Genomic DNA, 25,624 nt, shown 5'->3' with positions numbered 1-25,624 from the left:
GTAGAAAGATCACATTTACTCTTTGAAAATACTGACCAAGATGTGAGGATGTATTGAATAGAAATAGATAATCAAGAAGTACTAAATAAAGTGTGACCTAAAACATTAAATAATTTTGAAGAGCTCTGTGGAAGAAAATAAAATTATTTCATGAGATAGCCTTTGGTAGTATGATATTTCTGAGACAGCAGCTGATAAAAGTATCAAGGTCAATGCTTAAAAGCTGAATTGGATGAACTGGTTTAAAGGGAAAAAAAACTGTTGGAAGATGTAGGAAATGTAGTAAAAGTTGTAAAAAAAAAAAAAAAAAAGACAAAACAGAAACATTGAAGAATCAGGAAAACCTATTTTGAAATATTTAAAATATAGTAAATATTTCCTATACACTAAGATGCTAACCAACAGTTCATCCAGTTTGATCTTCACATTAAAACACAACTTTGATATTTCATTAAAAATTAAGCTTTTACTTATTTTTCTTTACTCCTTTAAAAGTTGTTAATCAGAATGGTCTTACACGTAAAATTTATTTCTTTGTAAATGACTATTCCCACTGGTCTCTTACAACCCCGTTTTCAACCATTGCCCCGATATTTTCTGCCAGCTACTTAATCAATTTATTTTCCAAGGTTGATGTCAGTCACTCATTAGTATGCCAAAAGGAGATTTAATTCATCTAACTATTTATCCACTGTTTTTTTTTTTTTTGCAGTTTTCATCAACTTCAGCTATATTTACTGTAAGATCCCTAATGACAAAACGTTCATCTATCACATCACCAGAGTATCACAACCACAATTTGCTACCACAGACTCTGACACAGAGTAAATTCCCAAAGAATATTCTTACATAAATAAACTCATGAATGCATAATCATGCATACATCCATTAACTATAGCATTATCATCCTTTTTCTTTATTCTTGATATCAACATCATTAACACTATTATTATAACTATTAAATAAGCTGAAAAAATATATGATTCATGCTACTGCAGTGAAAAACTTTACTGCCATCTTGGAAGATGTAAAAGGTAGACACACATTCTTGAAAAATTAAATGGAATAGCCTCAGTCTTATATGAAAGTTAACCAAAGCACTGGTTTAATTTTAAAAGTCCATGTAGGTTTGTGCATACATAACCCTGTAGTTAATTTTTGGAAAACTAATGTTATTTATAATACTTTACCTCTTATGTTTGTAAAAGAATGTTGATGCAATGCTGTAAATTAAGATACAAAAAATTCATTAAAATATATACATTGGTCTTATGTTTCTGATAACATGACAGAGAAAGTACATGAGATATCATTACTCCTCAAAACAACTAAAATCTTGGACAACAGATAGACAATTTTGTTCATGAATGGGTGGTATGACCAAAAATTAAGAAATTATCCTCTTCCCCTCCCCACAAAACAAACTATAAAATAAATCCAAAGAGGTAAGCAAATATTAAAACTAGTGCCTCTCATGGAAATTTTACTGATCACTTGTGACCAAAGGTTTTGATTTTTAAACCCATGCCAAAGACAAGAGAGCCTTGTCTGTGGTGTGATTGTAGAACCATAGAAGATGAGATATTAAGTCTGTAAACACAAGCCTCTGTATTAAGCTAGAGTTATCAAAGACTAAAACCTCCATGAAACAGTATGCTAAGTAAAAACAAATATACTTTATAAGAGAGAAGACTTCTTTCTTTTTTCCTTAATCACTAGTAACCGCTGACTTCTGCTGTTCTACTTACCATTTATTTCTTATCTCTCTGACGTCTTATTTTGTATTGTGATAATGTCCAGGATTTTTAAATATTTATTTTATATTAGTATTAATTCTCTTATAGTATCACCCTGTTTTATATACTAAATTACATATCACATACATATGATACTAAAATTGACTTTCAAAACTGTCGTATTTTGTTTGAGCTTCATGTGCATTGCTAATTTTTGGATAGTTATTTTTCAAATTAAAAACACTAGATTAAAAAAAAAATTGCCTATCTTTTCATAATGCTGTGTGATGGTTAATACTGAGTGTCAAACTGATTCGATTGAAGGTTGCAAAGTATTCTTCCTGGGCATGTTTGTGAGGGTGTTGCCAAGATTAACATTTGAGTCAGTGGACTGGGAAAGGCAGACCCACCCTTAACCTGGGTCAGCACAATCTCATCAGCTGCCAGTGCAGGCAGAATAAAAAGCAGGCTGAAGAATGGGAAAAAACTATACTGGCTTACCTTCCAGCCTACATCTCTCTCCTGTGCTGAATGCTTCTCTTCCTCAAACATCGGACTCCAAGTTTTTCAGCTTTGGAACTTGGGCTGACTTTCTTGCTACTCAGCTTGCAGATGGCCTATTGCGGGACCTTGTGATCCTGTGAGTTAATATTCCTTAATAAACTCATATATATATATATATATATATATATAATATATATATATATATATATATATATCTCCTATTAGTTCTGTCCCTCTAGAGAATCCTAATCCTGATTTTAATACAAAGAGTGGTTCTAGAGGAACAGAATATTAAGAATGGAGTCCTTTTGTTGGTTTGGGGGTTTCTGAATTTGGCTGCTTAATGTGATTAGATCCTAAAATGCTAAGGACTCGACATCTAACAGTATGGAGAACACTGAGAGTCTTTGGCATGAATTGTTTAGAGCGTTATGCAAAATAAATGCATTTGACACTCTTGATTCACCACTTGTGAGAGGCAAGGAGTTTAGTGACTCCATACATCATACTTTTGACCATATATGGAGAACCAAGAAACATGATGAGGTTGCTTGGTTGCTCCTAAGTTCACTGAACAAAGTGTTGAAAGAAAATGATGAACTCAGGATTCTAACTCCCAGCTTCAGAAGAAGATACTGAGCTTCAGATCTGCTAATATTGCCCTGAGTGAGAGTCTTATCTCCTGTAGAGAAAGAGCTGAAAGTATGGAAAACCAGACACAGGCTCTTATCATTTGAGTAGCAGACCTGCAATGAAAGGTGCATACACAGCCTCGGCAGTTGTCTACTGTTATAGTGAGGGCATTGATTGGAAAAGAATGGGAGCGTGCAACTTGGAATGGGGATGTGTGGGAGGACCCTGATGAAGCAGGGGATGCTGAGTTTGTAAACTCTGATGAACTTTTTTTCCTTTATCATGTGACATAAGATTTATTGACTTCATATCAGCAGTTAAGTGTTGTTTACTTTATGTAATAACATTTGAGTTGAGGATTGGTGTGTTTCCCGTTGTATGATGAGTAGTTGTATTATGTTAGGCATGATTATGACCTTATTATTGTGTTTATTTCAAGATTATGTATAATCTCAGTATATATGTATATATTATAATGTAGTAGATTATGTATAATCTCAGTAGATGTTTAATTTGATAAGGGGTAGACTTATGATGGTTGATACTGAGTTTCAACTTGGTTGGATTGAAGGATGCAAAGTATTGATCCTCGGTTTGTGATCCTGGGTGTGTCTGTGAGGGCACTCATGGTAACTACACTTCTAATCTCTGTAAGTATGTGAGGTGATAAATATGTTAATTACTTGATTGTGCTATTTCCGAATGTATAGATATATCCAAACATGATGTCTTATACTTTAAAGGTATATATAATTTTATTTGCCAACTACACCTTTATAAATCTTTTCTATATTTCAAATATAAGTAGGATTATGCAGAATTTGTCTTTCTGTGTCTGGCTTATTTCACTTAGCACGGTACACTTCATATTCATCCACATTGGCCCAAAAGATGTACATCCTTCTTTTTAAAGCCTAGGTAATATTTGTGTGTGTGTGTTTGTGTGTGTGTGTGTGTGTGTGTGTGTGAATGCACGTATGCATATATTCACATTTTCTTTACTTATTGGTCCATGGATGGACTCAGGTTGTTTCTGTATTTGGTGATTGTGAGTAATGTAGCAGTGAACATTGGAATGCAGATATCTCTTGAACATACTAATTTCATTTCCTTTAGACATATACTGAAAAGTAGAGATTCTGGATCATATGATAGTTCGAACTTATTAGTCTTAGAAAATCTTCCATATTGTTTTCCATAAGGACTGTGTCAATCTACTTTTCCACCAATAACATACAAGGATTTCCTTTTCTCCACATCTCCATGAAATCTATTTTGACTTTTTGATATATCCTTGCTAACAAGTGTGAGGTAATGTCTTATTGTGCTTTTGATTTATATTTATCTGATGGTTAGACAAATTAGATATAGAAAGAATATAATAACACAATAAAGGTAATATCTGGCAAAGAAACATCATACTCACTAGCAAAAAGTTGAAAGCTTTTTTCTCTAAGACCAAGGACAAGATAAAAATGCCCACTCTTTTTACTTCTATTTAACATAGTATTGAAAGTCCTAGACAGAACAATTAGTCAAGAAGAAGTAATAAAAGTAATGAAAGTAATAAAAATATCAAAGGAAGATATTTTGCCTCTGTGTTCATATGACAAAATCTTACAAATACAAAACCTAAAAGACCAAACCTAACAGCTATTAGAACTAATAAATGAATTTAGTAATGTACCAGAATATAAAGTCAACATACAAAAAATCAGTTGTGTTTCTATACACTAACAACAAACTATCAAAAAAATTGATAAAAACAAGCCCATTTACAATACCATGAAGAAGAAGAATAAAACATGAATAAAATTTTTATTTTCATTATTTTTATTGTTGTGCTGTTATTTATTTTTATTTTTTTAAATTTTTGATACACTGGTTGAATCTTCAGGTGCAGAATCCATGGTAATGAAAGGTTGACTGTACTTAAGAATTAATTTAAGCAAGATGAAAAATATGTACACTGAAAACTGTAAGAAAGTGAATAAGATATAAATAAATAGAAACATACTTCATGCTCATGGATTACAAGAATCAATATTGTCTAAATGTTCATACTACCATAACAATTTATATATTCAATGCAATACATATCAACTGTTCATTGGCATTTTTCAGAGTAATTAAAAAATCCTAAAATTCATATGAAACCACAAAAGACACCAAATAGTTAAATCAATGTTGAGCAAGAAAAACAAAGCTGGAGCCATCACACTTCTTGACTTCAAATTATATTACAAAATTGTAGGAATCCAAAGAGTATAGTGCTGGCATAAAAACAGACACATAGCCCAATAAAATAGAATTAAAAGTCCAGAAATAAAGCTAGGCGTATAGAATCCAGAAATAAACCTAGGCATATAGAGTCAATAGATATTTAAGAAGAGTTCCAAGAATATACATTAAGGAAAGGATAGTCTTTTTAATAAATGGTGTTCGGACAACTGGTCATCTACATCCAAAGTTATAAGAGTATATCCTTATCTTATAACATACACAAAAATCAGCTCAAAATACATTCAAGACTTAAACACAAAATCTGAAACTGTAAAATTCCTAGAAGAAAATATAGGAAAAAATCTACAAGACATTGGTCTTGACAAGGAGTATTTAGATATGACACCAAGAACACAGGCAATACAAAGAAAAATAAGAGTAGAACACATCAAACTCTACAGCTTCTGCACAGTTCATCAAAATGAAAAGGTAACCTACAGAATGGGAGAAAATATTAACCATATATGTGATAAGAGGCAAATATTCAAAATATATAAGAAACTTTTGACTCAATAGTAAAGCAACAAGTAACCTAATTAAAAATGTAAAAAAAAAAAAAAAAAACTCAAAAGACATTTTTTTCCTAAGAAGGCACACAAATCGCCAAAACATACTTGGTAAAAGTACACAAAGCCTATTTCTAAGTTTCAGCTTAGGAACCTCAAAACATGAAACAAATAAATTATTCTGCTTCTTCTGTACAATGCTTAAAGTCTAAAAACCCCATAGGACTTTTCATTAAAGTAGGCAAATAGCCTGCAATGAGCAGGAATTCTTGGAGCGGCTACCCACTCACAATCATCAAAAAACAATGGCTTATGATGTCACTTCTGGCTTTGTGGATTGGGCTCATCCTTGGCCTGAGAACTCTTCCGCCAAAACTCACTCACCCTAGAGTAGCCTTTTACTCATTATAATAGTCCAAAACATAACTCTGGGTGAAGATTGTAAATGCTAATGAGGCATGCAGTATGTGTACCAGCATACACAACCACAGCACATGTGTGCCCAAGGGACCAGTGGAAACATGCTTGCAAGTAACACCCCCTCACACGGTTTCATGAATAATCATGTAAGATTCTCATAAAGAGGGTTCCCCCAGAACTAGTTGGAGCTGGCTGATTCTCTCAAGCAGCATGCTCTGCCTTGACTTTCAGAGGATACTGTCACTTTAAATAATCTCTGCTGCTTTTTAACCCTTGCCATGCATCTTGGCTGAATATATTCCTCCAAGATAAGAACCCAGGAACCGGCATTCCTCCGGTTAACATTTCTAGGGTCTTGTTGGCCTAGGTTAATCTGCTCCCTAATCTTTTCATTTTCTCCTGAGATACTGGATCTTTGAAATGCAGAACTGATTCAACCATTTTACCATTCTTTGTGCAGTTTATCAGTTTTCTGAGGCAAAACACAGAGAAAGGCCTATATAGAGATTAAATTTAAAAGTATTCCAATGGCCACAATTTTGCATATTTCCAAGAACTTGTTAAATGTAATGCTTTCAAATGTAGTAAGTTTTGCAAATTTTTGCTCTCTCCATTAAGATTTAGAAAATAACTGAAACAAAATCTATATTCCAAGGAAAGCAAGCCATAATAAATACAACCATGAGTTTACTTTTTTCACAAGATGATTCATCTATATTTTGATGTAGAGAGAAACGATTTGCTAACCTTACTACATCTGAAAAACATTAGGTTTAACAGGTGCTTGGAAATATGCAAAATTTTAGCTACTTTTCTCAACTAAGAATTTGAAATGTATTCCGATTTATATCTAGTGTTTTAAGTGAAATAGTAAGCAAAAATGAACAAACACAGACTGCTTATTTATTCAACATGTAATTGCCTCTAGAATAATAGTTTTACCTTCTCTTGATAAGTAATTGATAGGTTGAATTCAATGTTTTAGCTTCTATTTGGAAAAGAATGGGTCAACAAATTAGCCACAGATAATTTACTTCATAAGTATTGATAGTTTTTCTTGTGGTGGTAATTCTCAAATGAGCAACTTTAGGTTTAAGTGTTTTATCACATTTTATTTCCAATTGTTTTCACTGACAATTAGATCTATACAAGAATGTGAACTAAGAATACATTTTTATGCAGGGGAACATCACACACCAGGACCTGTCAGGGGGTGGAAGGCTAGGGAAGGACAGCATCAGGAAAAGTACCTAATGTAGATGACGGGTTGATGGGTATAGCTGGCCACCATGGCACATGTATACCTATGTAACAAACCTTCACGTTCTGCACATGTATCCCAGAACTTAAAGTATAATAAAAAGTATATGTTTTCAAGATGTATAGTTTTTTTTTTTTTTTTTTTTTTTTTTTTTTTTTTTTTTTTTTTTTTGAGACGGAGTCTCGCTCTGTCTCCCGGACTGGAGTGCAGTGGCCGGATCTCAGCTCACTGCAAGCTCCGCCTCCCGGGTTTACGCCATTCTCCTGCCTCAGCCTCCGAGTAGCTGGGACTACAGGCGCCCGCCACCTCGCCCGGCTCGTTTTTGTATTTTTAGTAGAGATGGGGTTTCACCGTGTTTGCCAGGATGGTCTCGATCTCCTGACCTCGTGATCCGCCCGCCTCGGCCTCCCAAAGTGCTGGGATTACAGGCTTGAGCCACTGCGCCCGGCCAAGATGTATAGTTTTTATTCTTATATAAAAGTATGCTTCATGGGATATAATTTGTTTTACATGTCAGACATATACTATTATATACTGCAATTATTATAATGGCTCAATATTAATAATAAACAAAATTGTGGCAAACATTTTCCAAGTATCAGAACAGATAAAATAACCATAGGGAAAGTAGCAAACTGCAGAATAAATGCAGAGAGTTATAAAACCACTTAAAATACAGAAATTATAATTGAATCTGATGAGCATGGCTTCATTATTTGTATTTTTCTCATTATTATCATGTCATATCAAATTTCCTGAACTCAGGAACAGAAAAAATAAATTTGGCTACACCATGCAAATCTCTACATTATTTAAAACAACAGTTCCAGAATTCTATAATTATTGGAATGATGAATGTAAGACTAATTTATATTTAATTTTTTTTATATTTCCTTTTAATAAATTGATTGACTTAAATTTGCCTTCATTATTTTTCGAGATTCTTAACAAGCACTGAATAACTGAATGTATGTCAAAAAAAAGTAATAAGCTGAGAATTTCAATTACTTGTAGTTTTACTGTTTTTAAAGTAATGTTATCTCTAATGAAAAAATTAGGCAAATTATTTTTTATCTCTAACATATATCTAAATCATGAATAGAGAATGCTATTTTTATAATGTATAAAATGTAGGTTTAATTTTAAGTGGACTAATTAGAAAATATTAATATTAATATAATATCTTTAATGTTGATATTAATTATATTAAATTTATATAATTATTTAATGATATAATTAATATATACAAATTGATGAAATTATTTTCTAGGAAAATAAATGATGTCCATGCATCACATTTTTAGTCTTGGTTCAAATAATAATAAATTCAGAAGGTATTCTAAAATAAACAAGTTACCTATTTGCAAACTAAGTTTCTGATAAATGCCTAAAATCCAGAATCTATAGGTAACTTAAGCAAATCAACAAGTGAAAACCAAATAACCCCATTAAAAAATGGACAATGGGCAGGAACAGATACTACTCAAAGAAAGACTACAAGTAGCCAACAATCATCCGAGAAATGCAAATCAAAACCACAATGAAATGTTTTCTCACACCAGTCAGAATGGTAATTATTAAAAAAGTCAGAAAAAAAAAAAAAGATACCAGAAAGGCTGCAGAAAGAAGGGAACAATTATTATTATGAATGAATCCTTCATTATATTTTTCCTACTCTGTTGAAGCTTTAATTTCAACAGGAAGTATACTAAGTAACTTTAAACAGCATATTCCATGATGCAGATTTAGCTTTTCTATATAATATGACTTTTCCACTCCAATTCTAAATTACAAAAACAGCCACGGACAATTTAAGACCAGAATTAGAATGCTACAATAATAATAGGTCTATGAAATGTAATGATAATAAAATAACAAAAATATTTTGGATTGTTTTATATGTAAGTAAAGCAAAATACCAAGAATGTTATGTTTTCTACAAAAGAAACCTGTCAGATATTATTCTTCCAAATGTACATATACTACAGTTTAATAAAGGAAAAGTTATCTGTTAACAGTTTCACAGCATACAAGATAAAAAGTTGGGATAAAATCACATCTGTCAGATTACAGACCCAGGTTCTATTATACAATGAAGTTATCTTAATCATAAAATATTTTCTTTCTCAATCATTTCCTTCATGTTTCCACATAAACAATACAGTATAAAATTAATCACTCTTGTTATTCTCACACTGTCATAAAGAACTACCTGAGACTGGGTGGTTTATCAATAAAAGAGGTTTAATTGGCTCATGATTCTGCAGACTGTACAGGAAGCATGGTTGGGGAGGCCTCAGGAAACTTATAATCATGGCAGACAGCAAAGGGGAAGCCAGCCTGCCCTACATGGCTGCAGTAGGAGAGGGAGGGGGTAAAGGGGAGGTGCTACACACTGTGAAACAATCAGATCTCCTGAGAACTCTATCAAGAGAACAACAAAAAGGAAATCTGCCCCCATGATTCAATCACCTCTCACCCGGTCTCTCCTCCAACACTGAGAATTACAATTCAACGTAAGATTTAGATGAGGACACAGAGAAAAACCATATCATTCTTTCCGTGGTCCCTTCCAAATTTCATCTCCTTCTCACATTTCAAAGCACACTCATGCCTTCCCAACAGTCCTCCAAAGTCTTAACTCATTTCAGCATTAACTCAAAAGTTCAAGTCCAAAATCTCATCTAAGACCAGGCAAGTCCCTTCTGCTTTCGAGCCTGTGAGATCAAAAATTAGTTCGTTACCTCCAAGATATGGTGGGGGTACAGGTATTGGCTAAATGCTCCCATTCCAAAAGGAAGAAATTGGCCAAAATAAAGGGGATACAGGCTTCGTGCAAGTCTAAAACCAAGGAAGTCAGTAACTGAATCTTAAGGCTCCAAAATCATCTCTTTGGATTCCATGTTTCACATTCAGACCACATTTACAAAAGGCTAGTGGGCAGGCCTGTCCCTGTGGCTCTGCAGGGCTCAGTTCCCATGACCGTCCTCAAGGACTGATGTTGAGTGCCTGTGGCTTTTGACAGGCTGTTGATGGATCTACCACTCTGAGATCTGGAGGACAGTGGCCCTCTTCTCACAGCTCCACTAAGCAGTGACCCAGTTGGGACGCTGTGTGGGGCATACAACCCCACATTTCCCCTCAGCACTGACCTAGTAGAGGTTTTCCATGAGGGCCCTGCCCCTGCAGCAAACTTCTTCCTGGATGTGCAAATGTTTCCATACATTCTCTGAAATTAGGGCAGAAGCTCACAAATCAAATCTTGTGATAATTCTATGATGAGAACACCAAAGGGGAAGTTTGACCCTATGATTAAGTCACTTCACTTCCCATCAGGCAGGAACAAAGCATTTACTGTATCTTAGTACAAATGCTATTTTCAAAAAATATTTTCTCTTCCTATTCTTCCTAAGAGTTATAAATGTTGAAAGACATAATTGATTAATGTACATTACTTGTGAAAATACCTGAATATAATTTTTAACCTTACTTTTTGTTTAAATCCAAAAATAAATAGACATTGTCACCACTTATGATCTGTCAACAACTGCACCTTTATTATTATTTCTTATTAAATGTGCATTTAATGTTAGGCACATTGTATGCTTTGTGTATAAATGTATGCTTTAATTTACATTTGAAATATACTCAATAAGTCAAGTTCTAGTTCATCTAAATATCATTTAAAATGTAACTTTTGGACATATTATATAGTCTGTATTTTAGGCATAAATTCAGGAGTACAAACAATGATACTGAAGCATACTGATTTCCTGCATCTTGTTTATTCTTTGCATAGTTCAATAAAACATTTAAAAATGTAAAAATGATAAAACTTAAAGGAAAATATCAAAGTAATTCTGTGCTGATATCTTTCAGTGCACTGATACTTGTTAAAAGTAAATGGCATAAATTCCCTAGGTGAGATTTATCATAAGGAAAAAAAATAAATTTATTCTAATATTTGATTCATCTAAATCATGTGGATGCACATATTAAACTCAGATTAATATTTGACTTTTGCCGAATGAAAATAGAATAGAAAGATTGTTGAGAGTGTAGCAGTTAAAATCTATTTAAATCATGCTTTCATTTAGATGAATACAGAGAAGAGACATATTTTCACACATGAACAAATGTACCAGATTGATTTTTCTCCCCACCAATATGAGTGTGTTTTATGTGTAAACAAGTTTGTCTTTGTTGTTTATGAGATAGTCTCATTTTCTAGAAGTGAAGGTAAAACTAATATTACCCAGATTGTCAAAGGGAGTAATTTTGTTAGTTATTTTACTTATTGACTTCAAATTGTACTTATAAGATGCAGGAAATCAATATGCTTCAGTATTATCATTTGTACTCCTGAATTTACACCTAAAATACAGACTATATAATATGTCCAAAAGTTATATTTTAAATGATATTTAGTTGAACTACAACCTGACTTCTAGAGTATATTTCAAATGTGAATTAAAGCATATATTTATACACAAAGCATGCAATTTGTTCTCAAATTTGTAGTGTTCTCAAAGTTGTAATAGACAACTGTAGTTCTCAAAGTTAGTAGTAAACTAACAAACAAAGCTAGTGTTCTCAAAGTTGTAGTAAACATTTGCATCTTTGTTCATTCATCAAAATTAAAATATAACTTTAAATTATTCTTGAGATTTATCATTTAGCTCTATTTTTCAAAAACACAAAATATGTTTTATTCAACACTTCCAAAATCTTAAATACCCTTTATATTAGTTCTCCCTGGTCTGAAATTATCTGGAGAAAACAATATTATGTATATATTCAGCCTATGGTGTGCACGTATCTATAGGTATGAATACAGATATACTCATATATATATACATATATATTTATTATTATATATATATACCTACACCCAGATACATACAAGGGTACTTCAAAGAGTTTGTTTAAAAAAATGGAATAAAATGCCAAAAATTTAAAAACAGAAACTTTATTGCTCAATATAAACTGCATCCAATTCAAGACACTTTTGTAACCAATGAAACCAGTCATTTTCATCAATTGCTAAAGAACTGAGGATACTGGGAATTTAATCATGTCAATTCAGTCATTTTTACATTATTAACTAAAAAAAAATGGGTGCCCATTAAAGATTTTTAAGATTGGGAAATAAAAAGAATTAAGAAGAGACAAATCTGGACTCTAAGGTGGATGTCTAATGATTTTCCATTGAAACACTTACAAATTTCCCTTGTGTGATGACAGGAAAGAGCAAGATCTTGGCTGTGGTAAAGTAGGACTCTTTGGTGAAGCTTTCCTGGATGTTTTTCTGCTAAAGCTTTGGCTAACTTTCTCAACATACTCTCATAATAAGTAGATATCATTGTTGTTTGGCCCTTCACAAAGTCAACAAGCAAAACCCCTACACATTCCAAAAAGCTGCTTCTATGACCTTTACTCTTGACTGGTCTACTTTTGCTGGACTGGACCACATTCACCTCTTGATAGCCATCACTTTGTCTTCAGGATTCTATTGGCAAAGCCATGGTTCACCTTCTGTTACAATTCTTCAAAGAAACACCTCAGGATCTTGGTCTCATTTATTAAAACTTTCCATATGAAGCTCTGCTCTTGACTGAAGCTGATCTGGGCACAACGGTTTGGGCACCCATTGAATGAAAAGTATGCTCGACTTTAATTTTTCAGTCAGGATTGTGTAAGTTGGGCCAGTTGAGGTATCTATGTCATTATCTATTATTTCTGCTGTTAATCATTGATTCCCTTCAATTAGGGCACAAACTAGATGATTTTTTTCTTGCAAATTGATGTGGTTGTCTGTTGCTGCAACCTCGATCTTCAACATCATGTCATCCTTTATTAAAACAAGTTATCCATTTGTAAACTACTGATGTCTTTGGGGACTTGTCCCCATAAACTTTTTGTAAAGCATCAATGATTTCATCATTTGTCCACCCAAGCTTCACCATAATTTTGACACATATTCTCTCTTTCATTTTAGCAGAATTTATGTTGCTCTGAAAGAGGCACTTTTCAAACTGATGTCTTTTACCTCTTCGCGCCTCAAAATAGATCCTATTCAGACATGTCATAGCAAGCTGTAATGAGTTTTTTTGAGAAAATATTTTTTAGATCTAGGTATAGATGTTTTCATTTTTCATAGCATGCACTCTCCGTGAACTTTTTGAGGACTTTTCTTCAAAATTAAATGTTATTTAATAAAAATAAATTTGATAATTATAATTCGTGGTTATTTGATTTTCAATAAGATATAATAGTCTCTAGACTAGTACTAGATTTAGGATTGACACTGTCTTATTGACACTGGAAGGAAGACTTCTGGTTCTGGTACTGAGAACTACAGTGGATACAGGTGGGGGAAATCACAATGAAATCAACAGTGGGAAAGATCAGAAAGATGCAAGAATATAGTTATCCCATTGATTTAGCTAGATAGCTTTTACTTAAAAACGACTCCATCTATTTTCCATTAGCACATATTTGATGATTAAGGCTATTAGCCAAACTAAGATAAAGAAATTTACAAAAATAGCACTATTCAAGTGTAATCATCATGCTCTGTCTCTTCCCAATAGAGACCGCAAATTTTGGAATAGATTGAATGACACATATAATTAGAGAAAGGGGATCTTCAACATCATTTTAACTAAAACTTGATGTTACTATAGTTTTCTCTCTTTTAATCTTAGTAAGCAGCAACGATTAAAAATAATAAGATGGACTCTTCCACCTCCAGGAATCTGGAATAGAACTTACTTTCCTTACTTGGGGAACTAAGTATAGCCATCCTGACTGTTATATGTAAAACAAACCTAATAATACTCTGAGGGTTGGAGACAAAGGGTCAGACTGGGTAGGGTCTTCTGGACCAAAAGAGTGACAGGGCACTAAATTTTGTCAAATTTATTTTTGCCATATGTATCCCAGATTTGGTGCTGAAGAAACCAGCAACCTGAAAATAGCAATCGGCAGAAATAAAACAAATAAGAATAACATAAATATTGCTCTTTCTTGTCTAAAAACCAGGAAAGATACAGTCTATACAGATCTATCATAACAAAAATATTTAGGAAATAACTGCTTTCCTGAAAACACCACAGAAAAACTGTGGTCCCTACCCCTAGCCATACAGTAAAGGCAGAGTGATGATCTTAGACTTTCACTTTAGTTACCACCATAACAAAATCCCTCCTCACACATTCGGCCTCCTCTGGAGTGGTTTTACAGGCGGTCATGCAGGGAGTTAGAGTTTTCTGTGTCCGTGGAGATCACAAGGCAGCCTGCACTTCTCCCTTTTCACTGGATGGTGTCATAAGTGGCCTAGGAAACAGTATGGGCTTATAACACTGCCCAGCAGTGATGAGGTTGCTATTTCAGGATATCAGTGGAGACCATGTGGAGTGAGTAATGAGGTAATCCTATTCCTTGAAGCCAGAAAGGTATCAGTGGAGCCCTAGTAGAAAGCTGCAAATCTTAACCTTGTTCAGCAGCAAAAAGACCACATCATTTTAGATATCAATGAAGTCCTTGTGGGAACCCTACATCCACCTGGAAAAAATAAGGTGACATCCTCTACTTCTCTTGCTAAAAAGGTGTTAGAGAAATCAAGCTAAAACAGAAGATGTAAATAAAAACCAGAACCTCACAACATAATATCCTAAATGTACAGCTTTCAATTAAAAATCGCTCCTCATGCCTAGAAACAGGAAGATCTCAAACTGGTTGAAAACTATACGCACATATTGTACCAATATCAATTTCCTCCTTTTGATACTGTATCATGATCATGTAAGATGTAACCGCTAAGAAAAACTGGTGACATGCATTGATCCTCTCTGCACTATATTTGCAACTTCTGTGAAGGCATAATTACTACAAAATAAAATATTTAAGGAAAAGATAGCACAGTAAATAGCAGGTGTAGCAATCTGCTGTTAACACACTTGTTTTCAGTAATCTGCTGCTAACACAGAGCCTTTTCAGATAATTTTCTAAAAAAAATATTTTATATTCTCAGAATGGAGGTTTCACAATACATAGAAGAACATGGGTTTTCTTTTTCTCTACTAAGTGAAGATTATGGGGAAAAATATCAAATTAAAGTTCTCACACCCCTGAGCCACCAATGTAATCAGTTAGTACTGCTACTTGTCCCCTGACCTAAATGCTATAGACACATGCTCAGTTGCCTATTTTGTAGCACAATTGAAAAGTATAATAGACACATAAACATGACCAATGTGGAATTATTTCTCTTCCTGGGAAGTGTTGAATTGTTGCAAAATTGAATATATTTTAAAATCCTGTTTATAGAATACAAATAATTTCAATTAATGTCTCACTACACAACTGCATACTTATTTTAGTTAGTTTGACAATTTATTTTACCTAGAAATATGATATTAATTTTTCAAAAGCAGTCTGCATTGCAATGAATAACTTTCTGAATCACTCCATGTTAATGTTTATATTTGGCTGACATATTTCTCTGCTGCTGACAGTTCATTTCTCTAGGATCAACAGCTTATAGACAAAAGGAACATTTTTCTTTCTGCACTAGCAGGTGCACAAGTAAGATGTCAAATTCAGTGAACATTTCTCTACCCTTAATATGCTTCTTAAAATTTGGGATGTTAAGTAATATAAATATTCCTTGGGTTATTATTTTATTACCAATGCTATCTCTCAATTATATGCCTGGCCCATGAACTATATGAAATGTAGAAACAGCTCATTTCTTAAATATTTCAGTTGATACTTCTGTATGTAACCCAATAAAAAGGACATCTCGTTAATTACAGTAGTGTTATCTCACCTAACATTATTCACAATGATTCCTTTATAGCTAATATACAGTTAATATCCAAAGTTATCTATTTTTTCTAAGATGTATTTTGCTGTTGTTGACTTTACTGAAAAATTATAAGATAGTGTTTTAAATCATAAATTATTTTGAAAAATTATCCACTCTAGCTGTCAGAACATCAGTGACTCTTTAGCACTGTATACCTCTGAAATCTTTGTTCATTCTTCACCCAACAGCAACTGTTCTTTGTTATTCTTTTTTTGAATCTGTCCTTGAACATGTGCAATCTGTCCTGGGAGACGTGCAGTTGAGAACACTACTTGGAGGAACTTCTAAGCAGATTATTAGGGCTCTTTGTCTGCCATTCTCTCCTCTTTGGACCCTACACAACAAATTTCAGCAAACTTAGCAAAGAGGGCACTCTCCTTTTGAGCTATACTTTTCTGAACAACAATTTGGAAACAACTTCTTTTGAGAAACCAAACTATGGAGACTTGTCCAGGGTCAAGAACGATGGTCTAGACCCTTCAAGTTTGCTTATTCTTTGATTTGCTAAAAAAATGTCTAAGTCTGAGGTCTTACACTGTCTACTGTGCTTCTAAGGAGGCAACCTCTTCTTACTTGTGCCTGCTTTACCAGGCCTCAAAGTACTCCATATATGTCAGTTAAGGGTATTTCTATGATCATATTTAGCCAAGGCCCACAGAACTATGTAGATGTAAACAGTTTATAGACATACATACATTGGATTTTCACTTTTATAAAAATGTGCTTAAATTTTATTTGACTGATGATAACCTCATTACTTGACAATGAATTAGTTTAGAAAGAGTCAGTTATAAGTTAATTATAATGCTCAAGGTACATATATTACAATTAACTTTACTACTGTACTAGAACCATAATTAATATAATCCATCCTAAGACATTAATGCAAATGAGTAATTGCAGTTCTAGGCTCTTAGCCATGGACATGCAGATTAGCAATTGCAAAAAAAAATTATGAAAAACACTATGGACTACTAATTTTTCACACTAAGTAGGGTAGTTTGATCTAGTTAATTTTTCACTTTAAATTTTATCAATAATATTTTCTAAATTAAATTAATATACTCAAGAGAAAACAAACTTTGGAAACAGTTTATAAAAGACTCATAGCTTAATTTGAAATATAAACTTGTTAAATAAATTTCTGTTTTATTTTTTAAAATTCATTTAAATAGAGTGAGTTCTTAATTATTCATGTCATTAAGATTTGAAAGAAAGGTAGAATGTTAAGTGTTTTGATTGATAAGCCAAGTTGCCAATGTTTGATAATTATGTAAAATTTTATCTGGATTTAATTGAATATATATTTTTATGGTAAAAACTAAGATTAATTTATATCATATATGCAATCAACTAATGCCAAGGTTAAACATCCTTATATGATGCTGGATTGTCATAGCACATAGATCGAACTAACTAATTTTCTTAATGGAAATGGTCAAATATAAAATGAATATTCCAAAATTTCTAAGTAACGTATTGTTATGAACAATAACACCTAACTAGATGTTATTTTTCTTGTTATGGACTGAATTGCTTCCCCCACAAAATTCATACATTAAAGCTCTAACCCCAAGTACCTCAGAATGTGAGTCTGGAGACAGAGTTTTCAAAGAGGTAATTAAATTAAAATGAGGAGATTAGGACCCACAGAGAGACACCAGGGACATCATCCCACACAGAAATGACCACACGAAGAGGAAACAAGAAGGAAAATATTTCCAAGTCAAAGAAAGATGCTTCAGAGAGAACCAGCCCTGCAAGTACCTTGATATTGAGAAAATAAATTCCTGTTGTTTAAGCTACCCAGTGTTTGATATTTTGTTATAGCATTCTTACCAAATTAACCAAACTAATATATCTCCTTATACAATTATTGAAGTTAATGTTAGGTTTTCTAGTAAGAAGGATTTATAATTTTTAAAATAAAATAATGATCATAATAGCTGTAAATTAGAATTTATTGAAGAAATTAAAAGAGACAATACACCTGGAAATAATATAAAGTTTACTAGCTTTTATGATCTTTTTTATTGAATATAGATCTTTTATATCCCATCTGTGTGCTTGTTCATTTAATTTAATTTAACAAATATTGTCACTTAGTTTTCAGAAAACTGCAAAGGGAATACAACATTTGTCTCACCTATGAAGTCTCTAATACAGCTTCAGAAAAGTAATGAAGAGCTCTATACTATCTGATGGATCAAGAAAAGTCAAATAGAGGCTGGATGCAGTGGCTCATCCCTCTAATGAAAGAAAGAAAGAAAGAAAAAAAAGAAAGAAAGAAAGAAAGAAAGAAAGAAAGAAAGAAAGAAAGAAAGAAAGAAAGAAAGAAAGAAGGAAGGAAGGAAGGAAGGAAGGAAGGAAGGAAGGAAGGAAGGAAGAGACATCTATTAGGGAAGTTTTCATCTGAACTTGAAAAATAGGAGAAAAAAGTCCTTAACATGCACATTGCATATTGTTTTCTAATGTTGGTTTATGAAATGTTCAATAACTATTTTCTCAGTGACTTTTGCTCATTTTTAAAAAGGAGTTGTATATTTCTTACTACAAGTCTTTGTTTTTATTTTTGTTTTTTTTTAAATTATCATGGGTACATAATAGGTGTATATATTTATAGAGTTCTGTGACATTTTGATACAAGCATAAAACGTATAATAATCAAATCAGGGTAAATGAGGTACCCATCACCTCAAGCACTGATAATTTCTTTGTGATTAGGAGCATTCCAATTCCACTCTTCTAATTATTTTTAAATATACAATAAATTACTGTTGACTGTAGGTGCCCTGTTGTCGTAACAGCTACTAGATCTTATTCATTCTATCTACCTATATATTTACACCCATTAATCATCCTCACCATATCTCATCTCCTTGCTACCCTTCTCAGCCTCTGGTAACCATAATTATACTCTCTAGCTCAGTGACATCAATTGTTTTAATTTCAGCTACCAATCGTAAGAGAAAACATGCCATATTTATCTTCTTGTGCCTGGCATATTTTACTTAAAATAATGTCCTCCAGTCCATCCATCTTGTTGCAAATGACGGATTTAATCTCTTTTTTTTTTTTTTTAATCACTGAACCATGTTCCACTATGTATATGCACCACATTGCCTTTATGTATTTATCCCTTGAGGGACATTTAGGTTGATTCAAAATCTTGGCTATTATCATGAGAGTTCATACATCACTTTGCAATACTCATTTTTTTTATTTGGTGAGGTTGATTATTGACCTAGCAGTGGAATTGAAACATCATATGGTAGTTCAATTTTCATTTTTTCGAGAAACCTCCATATTGTTATCCATAGCAGTCGTCCTACTAATTTAAATTCCCACCAACAATGTACAAGGTTTCCTCATTCTCCACATCCTCATCAGCATTCATTATTGTCGTTTTTTTTTTTTTTTTTTGATAAAACCTTCTTTCTATAAATTTCAAAAGTGTTTTTAAAGCATTCTGGATACAATTTGTTTGCCAGATACACGATTTGAAAGTAATTCTTCTTCTGTAGCTTAACTTTTCTAATCTTTCAATAGTGTTTTTCACACAGCAAATTGTTATTTTTCTTAAATATAATTTATCTATCTATCTATCTATCTATTTATTTATTTATTTATTTATTTATTTATTTTGAGATGGAGTCTCACTCTGTCGCCCAGGCTGGAGTGCAGTGGCGCCATCTGTGCTCACTGCAAGCTCCGCCTCCCGGGTTCACGCCGTTCTCCTTCCTCAGCCTCGTGAGTAGCTGGCGTCCACTACCACGCCCGGCTAAATAATTTTTTGTATTTTTTTAATAGAGACAGGGTTTCACCCTGTTAGCAAGGATAGTCTCGATCTCCTGATCTCATGATCCGCCCTCCTCAGACTTCCAAAGTGCTGGGATTACAGGCATAAGCCAATGCGCCCGGCCTCATTTTTTTAACTAGATTGTGTCTTCAGTGTCATTTCTAAGAACTCTACCTAACCCCTGAGCCCACAGGCACTTTGAGTGAAAGAAATCAGTTTCAATAGGTTCTAATTCCATTTATACAACATTCTTGACAAGAAAAACAAATACTGACAGAAAAAGTGCAGTGGTTGCCAGTGGTGGAAGATCATGTGACTACAAAAGAATGTTCTGAGGAGTTTTCTAGGGTGACAGAACCATTCCGTATTCTGATCGTGGTGGTGGTTAAACAAATCTATGCAAGGTTATAACTCATGTAACTACACAATTCTCCAAAAAAGTCAGCTTGCTTAATGTTAAATGAAAGCAAAAAAGTACATACGTATAAAGCAACAATATAAAATATTATCATAATATAAGTATATTGTATAGTAGATATTCCTTAGAAGTATGTGAATGACAATTATCAAGAAGGCACAGTAATGATGAATTAACATTAAATTTATTAGATCACAGAACTCAAAAGCATTGAATAAGATAGTTTTCATATTCAGAGACTGGTCTGATCTTACATATTAGTAAGTTCAGTGATAAACTTATGAAATTAAAATATATAAGGCTTGGTGTGGTGGCTCATGTTTGTAATCCCAGCTACTGGGGTAGCTGAGTTAGGTGGATAGCTTAAGCCCAGGAGTTCAAGGCTGCAGTGAGCTATAATCATCTCAGCACTACACTCCAGTCTGGGGAATACAGTGAGACTATATTTCCTTTTATTTTCTTTTTTTTTTTTTTTTTTCTTTACTTTCTTTTTTTCTTTTTGAAATGGAGTCTAGCTCTGCTGCCCAGGGTGGAGTGCAATGACGCTATCTTGGCTTACTGCAACCTCCATCTCCCGAGTTCAAGCGATTCTTTTGCCTCAGCCTCCTGAGTAGCTGGGATTACAGGCGCCCGCCAACATGCCCAGCTAATTTGTGTATTTTTAGTAGAGACGGGGTTTCACTGTGTTGGCCAGGCTGGTCTCGAGCTCCTGACCTCATTATCTGCCTGCCTCAGCCTCCCAAAGTGCTGGAATTACAAGCATGAGCCAACGCGCCCGGCTGGGACTGTATTTCTTAAAGAGAGAAAAAAAGATGAAAAAGAAGAAAGAAAACAAATTAAAGCATGTAATGTAGAAATTCTAAAAACTATTTGTTACGGCTTTATTAATCCTGAGTAATGAAAATATTCACAGCGGAAGGCAATATTGGTATCAGAGTTTCTAATTTTTTTTCCTTAAAAATATCAACAGCAAACATTTGTAAAATATTATGAATAGAAATTTTTTTTAAAAATCACAATAATGTGAGCAGGGGCATAATAATCCCATATAAGAGTAATTAAATATTTGAGACATGTTCCCTTAGTTTATTTCACATTGGCCAGAAGCCAAACTTAATGTCAAGCAGGACCTAAGGGGACCATGCATTATAAAATGGGCATATAGGGCATATTGTAGCCAGTTCCTCTGGATGCAGTAATTCATAGATTCTTGAAAGAAAGTGCCACACAGTCAACAATTATTTATTTGATTGTTTGTCTAGCTGTTTATTCAATACAGGCTGAACCAATGATAACCTTAGATTAGACATAAAATTATTTTTAATTCCTGATATTTCATTTTTTTTCTTTCTTTTCTGTTACTTGTTAGAACTGTGGGTTTAACAAATTATCAAATCAGTGAATCAGTGAAGATAACTTCTAAATATTAATTAATTGTCTTTAAAAAGAGTACAAAACTCCTCATGCATGCCTTTAAAAAGAGTACAAAACCCTCATGTCTTTAAAAAGAGTACAAACCTCCTTTTTTTTTTTTTTTTTTTGTGATTGCTACTAACATACGGCTGTAAATAAGGAGATGTTATTACTAGGAACTTTTCTACATGTATAAGGTTGAAAAAGGCTGCATTCTCAACAAGAATAGTAGAAAATAGAAAAGCTTCCAAGGATAAATAAAAGGGGCAAAAATCTTATACTGGTGCAATGGCTTTAAAAATGTGATTGCTTTGAATTTATCTGGAGATAAGCAATGATACAAAAATAGGCTGCTCATTAATAAAGACAAGCTTAAAATTAATAAGTTCAAAATGGCTGAGTTGCTGAAACTACTTGTACAACTAATTTTTAAATTAGAAAAATAAGAGAAATTTAGGAAATAATGACATGTTTGCAAAAATGCTATTGACCAAACGTGAGGGGAATTTTTGAATATTTGAATTAACCCAAATCAGCAAATTTAGATGATCTGTTTCCAAGGGCAAGGAGCAAGTTTGTTACATAATATTGCACCTCTTTCTGTCAGTCACTGAATTGACAATAAATATATAAAAATAATGTCAACACATCTATGTATAGGTATGTCTTCAATACCAATTATCTCAGTCATCTTAAATCCTACTTTTGATTCAGTATGTCTTTTAATGTATTGATTTTTTCCAGACCTCAAAATAAGAAATTGGGTACTTCTTTCTTTTCCAGTTGTTTTTCAAAATTGTCATAACTGAAATAAAAGAGAAAATAACTTCTGAATTAAAAATATGGATACTGACGAGAAAGGGACAAAAATTCATGATTGAGGACAATGAGGTGTTTTGTTTGTTTGCGTGGTTTTTGTTGTTTGTTTTTCAGTCTAGTAAAATAGTAAAGAACTACTTTCGGAGGAGATGATACATAATCTGAAACTTCAAAAGTGAGAAGGATCTCACTATCTGAGGTATTGAGAGTAAGATCATTCCAGAAAAAGAGAACAGTTTATCTAAACATTTGCAATAAAAAGCTTTTATGTTCAAGAAAGGAAACAAGGTTTTCTTGGCTGAAGTTAAGTGCCTCCGAGTGATAGTAATAGGACAAAAGGAAGATAATAAGAGTTAGATTATGAAGATCACAGTAAGAAGTTTGAATAGAAAAGCGTACAATTTAGTATTTAAGTATATCACCCTTAAATGAAAACCACTTCAAGTTCTGGTTCCTTTTAAAGAAAATCCAGTGGCTGAAGAAGTTATGTTAACATGGTAGAATAGGTTTTTAAAATGAGACAAAATGATAGAAATATATTAACTGATAGAACAAGCAGAAAGTAGGCAGCATGTATAACTAATCTCAATCTCTAAATAGTAATATATACACAATTGTAATAAAAAATATTAGATGACTTGTATAACAACTTTTGTCACAAATTCTAATGCACACTACTCTTTTTCTATACTCCATGATTAATCCATTTAAGTTTTTTTGAAAATTTACAGATAGTTTAAGGGTTAAAAACAAATCAATAAAAAATACAGCATGTCATTATTTTTATCTTATTTTTTGTTAGTGCAGTGAATATTTTGTTAGCAGAGTGAATATTTTGTACAATGATAATTATGAACTTGAATGGTAGTGAACAATCAACACTAGCAGATCTTATCTCATACTATATCAAAAAATATAAATATTTCTTTAGCTCCTATTTGGAGATAATATTATTATTCCACTGTTTACATTGAGTGTCAAGAAAGTTATATCAGATACTATTTAAAAAGTTCAAATCTTGCTCTAAAGGATGTTATTTATAGAAATGTTAATTCTGCAACTTTACATATACCTAATACACATTGGCCTATGTTTGTGAGAATTTATATATATAATAATGTGCATATTATTTTATGTTTGTTTCTTTACTTCCTCTTCTTCCTATCTTATTTACATTACAAATATCATTCTTTTTTAAATGAGTGACATAATGAAAACAATAGCTAAACAATAGTCTGAGCTCTAGTATAAATATGTTTCCTGTAACAACTGGTTGAGCATAAGAAAGTTATTAAGCATGAGGAACTTCATGGATAAAATGACAAGTTATTATGGTGCATGAGAAATAGCAGGAGTCTTATAATCACAGGTACATTTTTTGTTTGTTTCCAAATATTTTCTCTTGTTTCTTATTAGCCCTAAAACTTTTATTAGTTATTTAACTCCTTAAACTATCTTTTCTTCATCAGGATAACAACAGTATAAAGGCACTCTACACATGTTACTGTAAGACAAAATGAGATAATGGGTACTAAAGTACAATATGACACTATAATAGATATATCTATGTGTGAAAATTGATTATTTTAATTGAAAATAAATGTGTGATAAATACCTTACCTCTCCTTATGCATTGGAGATTCTGTCATTTATTTTTATTATTTTTTGGTAGCAACAGTATATATATAGTTTTAAAATTAAAATTCCCAATAAATTTAGTAGATAACTTCTCGTTTTCTCTCTCTTGATTTATTGGCCTTAATAATTTATCTTTTTTAAATCAATTATTCAAGGAGTTTCTACAGTAATTAAATGGGTTGTATTGGTAGTATATATAAAGTAATTATATAGCAGTATTAGTACTGAGGGATATTTATACACATACACAAAATACTTCCTACCTCTTAAAACTTTGTAGGATAGATAAAATATGTAATTCCTCACGTATCATAAGCCAAGATTTAAATATCAAAAAATAATTACTCAACAATGATATATGAGTTGTGAATATCCAGAAAAGTTCAAAAAATTGTTGGCGTCTGGTGTAGGTGTTATAATTGGGTAGTTGAAATTAGTGATACATGGCATTCCATGAGAAGAAAATAATAAGAATAAATGTTAGGAGTCCGGATGCGATGACTCACGCCTGTAATCCCAGCACTTTGAAAGGCCAAGGCGGGCAAATCACGAAGTCAGGACATCGAGACCATCCTGGCTAACACGGTGAAACCCCGTCTCTACTAAAAATACAAAAAATTAGCCGGGCGTGGTGGCGGGCGCTTGTAGCAGGAGAATGGCGTGAACCCGGGAGGCAGAGCTTGCAGTGAGGGGAGATGGCGCCACTGCACCCCAGCCTGGGCGACAGAGCAAGATTCCCTCTCAACAACAGCAAGACAACCAAAACAAAACAAAACAAAACAAAACAAAACAAAAAAAACATCAGGAGACAGAAAGCCAATAGCTTTGGAGAAGTAAAATAGGACCAGATTTGCTATAGTTGAATATAGGATAGCCAAAAGTCTGGAAAGAGGGTCTTGTACGCTAGCTGAAATTATCTGATTTTTCTCACAAAGTCAGTGATGGTGCCATGGAACAAATTAGGAAGTGCTATGATCAAAGTAGTATTCCTGGAATATCAGTCTGATGCTGTTATGCAGGACTGACTAGACGAGGAAAAAAAAAGCAGCCCTGGAGAGATATATTAGAAGGCTTCTTTGGCAGTCCAGAAATTCATGAGTTCCTAGACGAGGATATGAATAGGACGAATGAAAAGTGACAAGGTCTACATGAAATATGTAAACTGAAGATTGCACAGATCTTGGTAACTGATTGGATCTGAGAAAGAAAGGAAGGCACCAAAAATAACTATTGTATCATTAAAATGGCCATTCTACCCAAAGCAATCTACATATTCAACAGTACTCCTATCAAACTTCCAATGTCATTTTTTTCACAGAATT

At 33.1% G+C, this 25,624-nt stretch overlaps 1 long non-coding RNA gene across 1 annotated transcript; it reads right to left on the bottom strand.

Moving 5' to 3' along the window:
* Window positions 1–2,006: 2,006 nt before the first annotated feature.
* LOC117077004 lies at window positions 2,007–24,915 on the bottom strand. The gene is made up of 3 exons (XR_004434607.1): window positions 24,872–24,915; window positions 14,997–15,002; window positions 2,007–2,205 (listed from the first exon to the last, which is right to left on the bottom strand). It is a non-coding gene; the product is annotated as an uncharacterized LOC117077004 (long non-coding RNA).
* Window positions 24,916–25,624: the final 709 nt, after the last annotated feature.

The sequence above is a fragment of the Trachypithecus francoisi genome, unplaced genomic scaffold (assembly GCF_009764315.1).
Source record: "Trachypithecus francoisi isolate TF-2019V2 unplaced genomic scaffold, Tfra_2.0 Lachesis_group0, whole genome shotgun sequence".
In the NCBI taxonomy this organism is placed as follows: domain Eukaryota; kingdom Metazoa; phylum Chordata; class Mammalia; order Primates; family Cercopithecidae; genus Trachypithecus; species Trachypithecus francoisi.
This window is presented reverse-complemented; position numbering and strand designations above follow the sequence as displayed.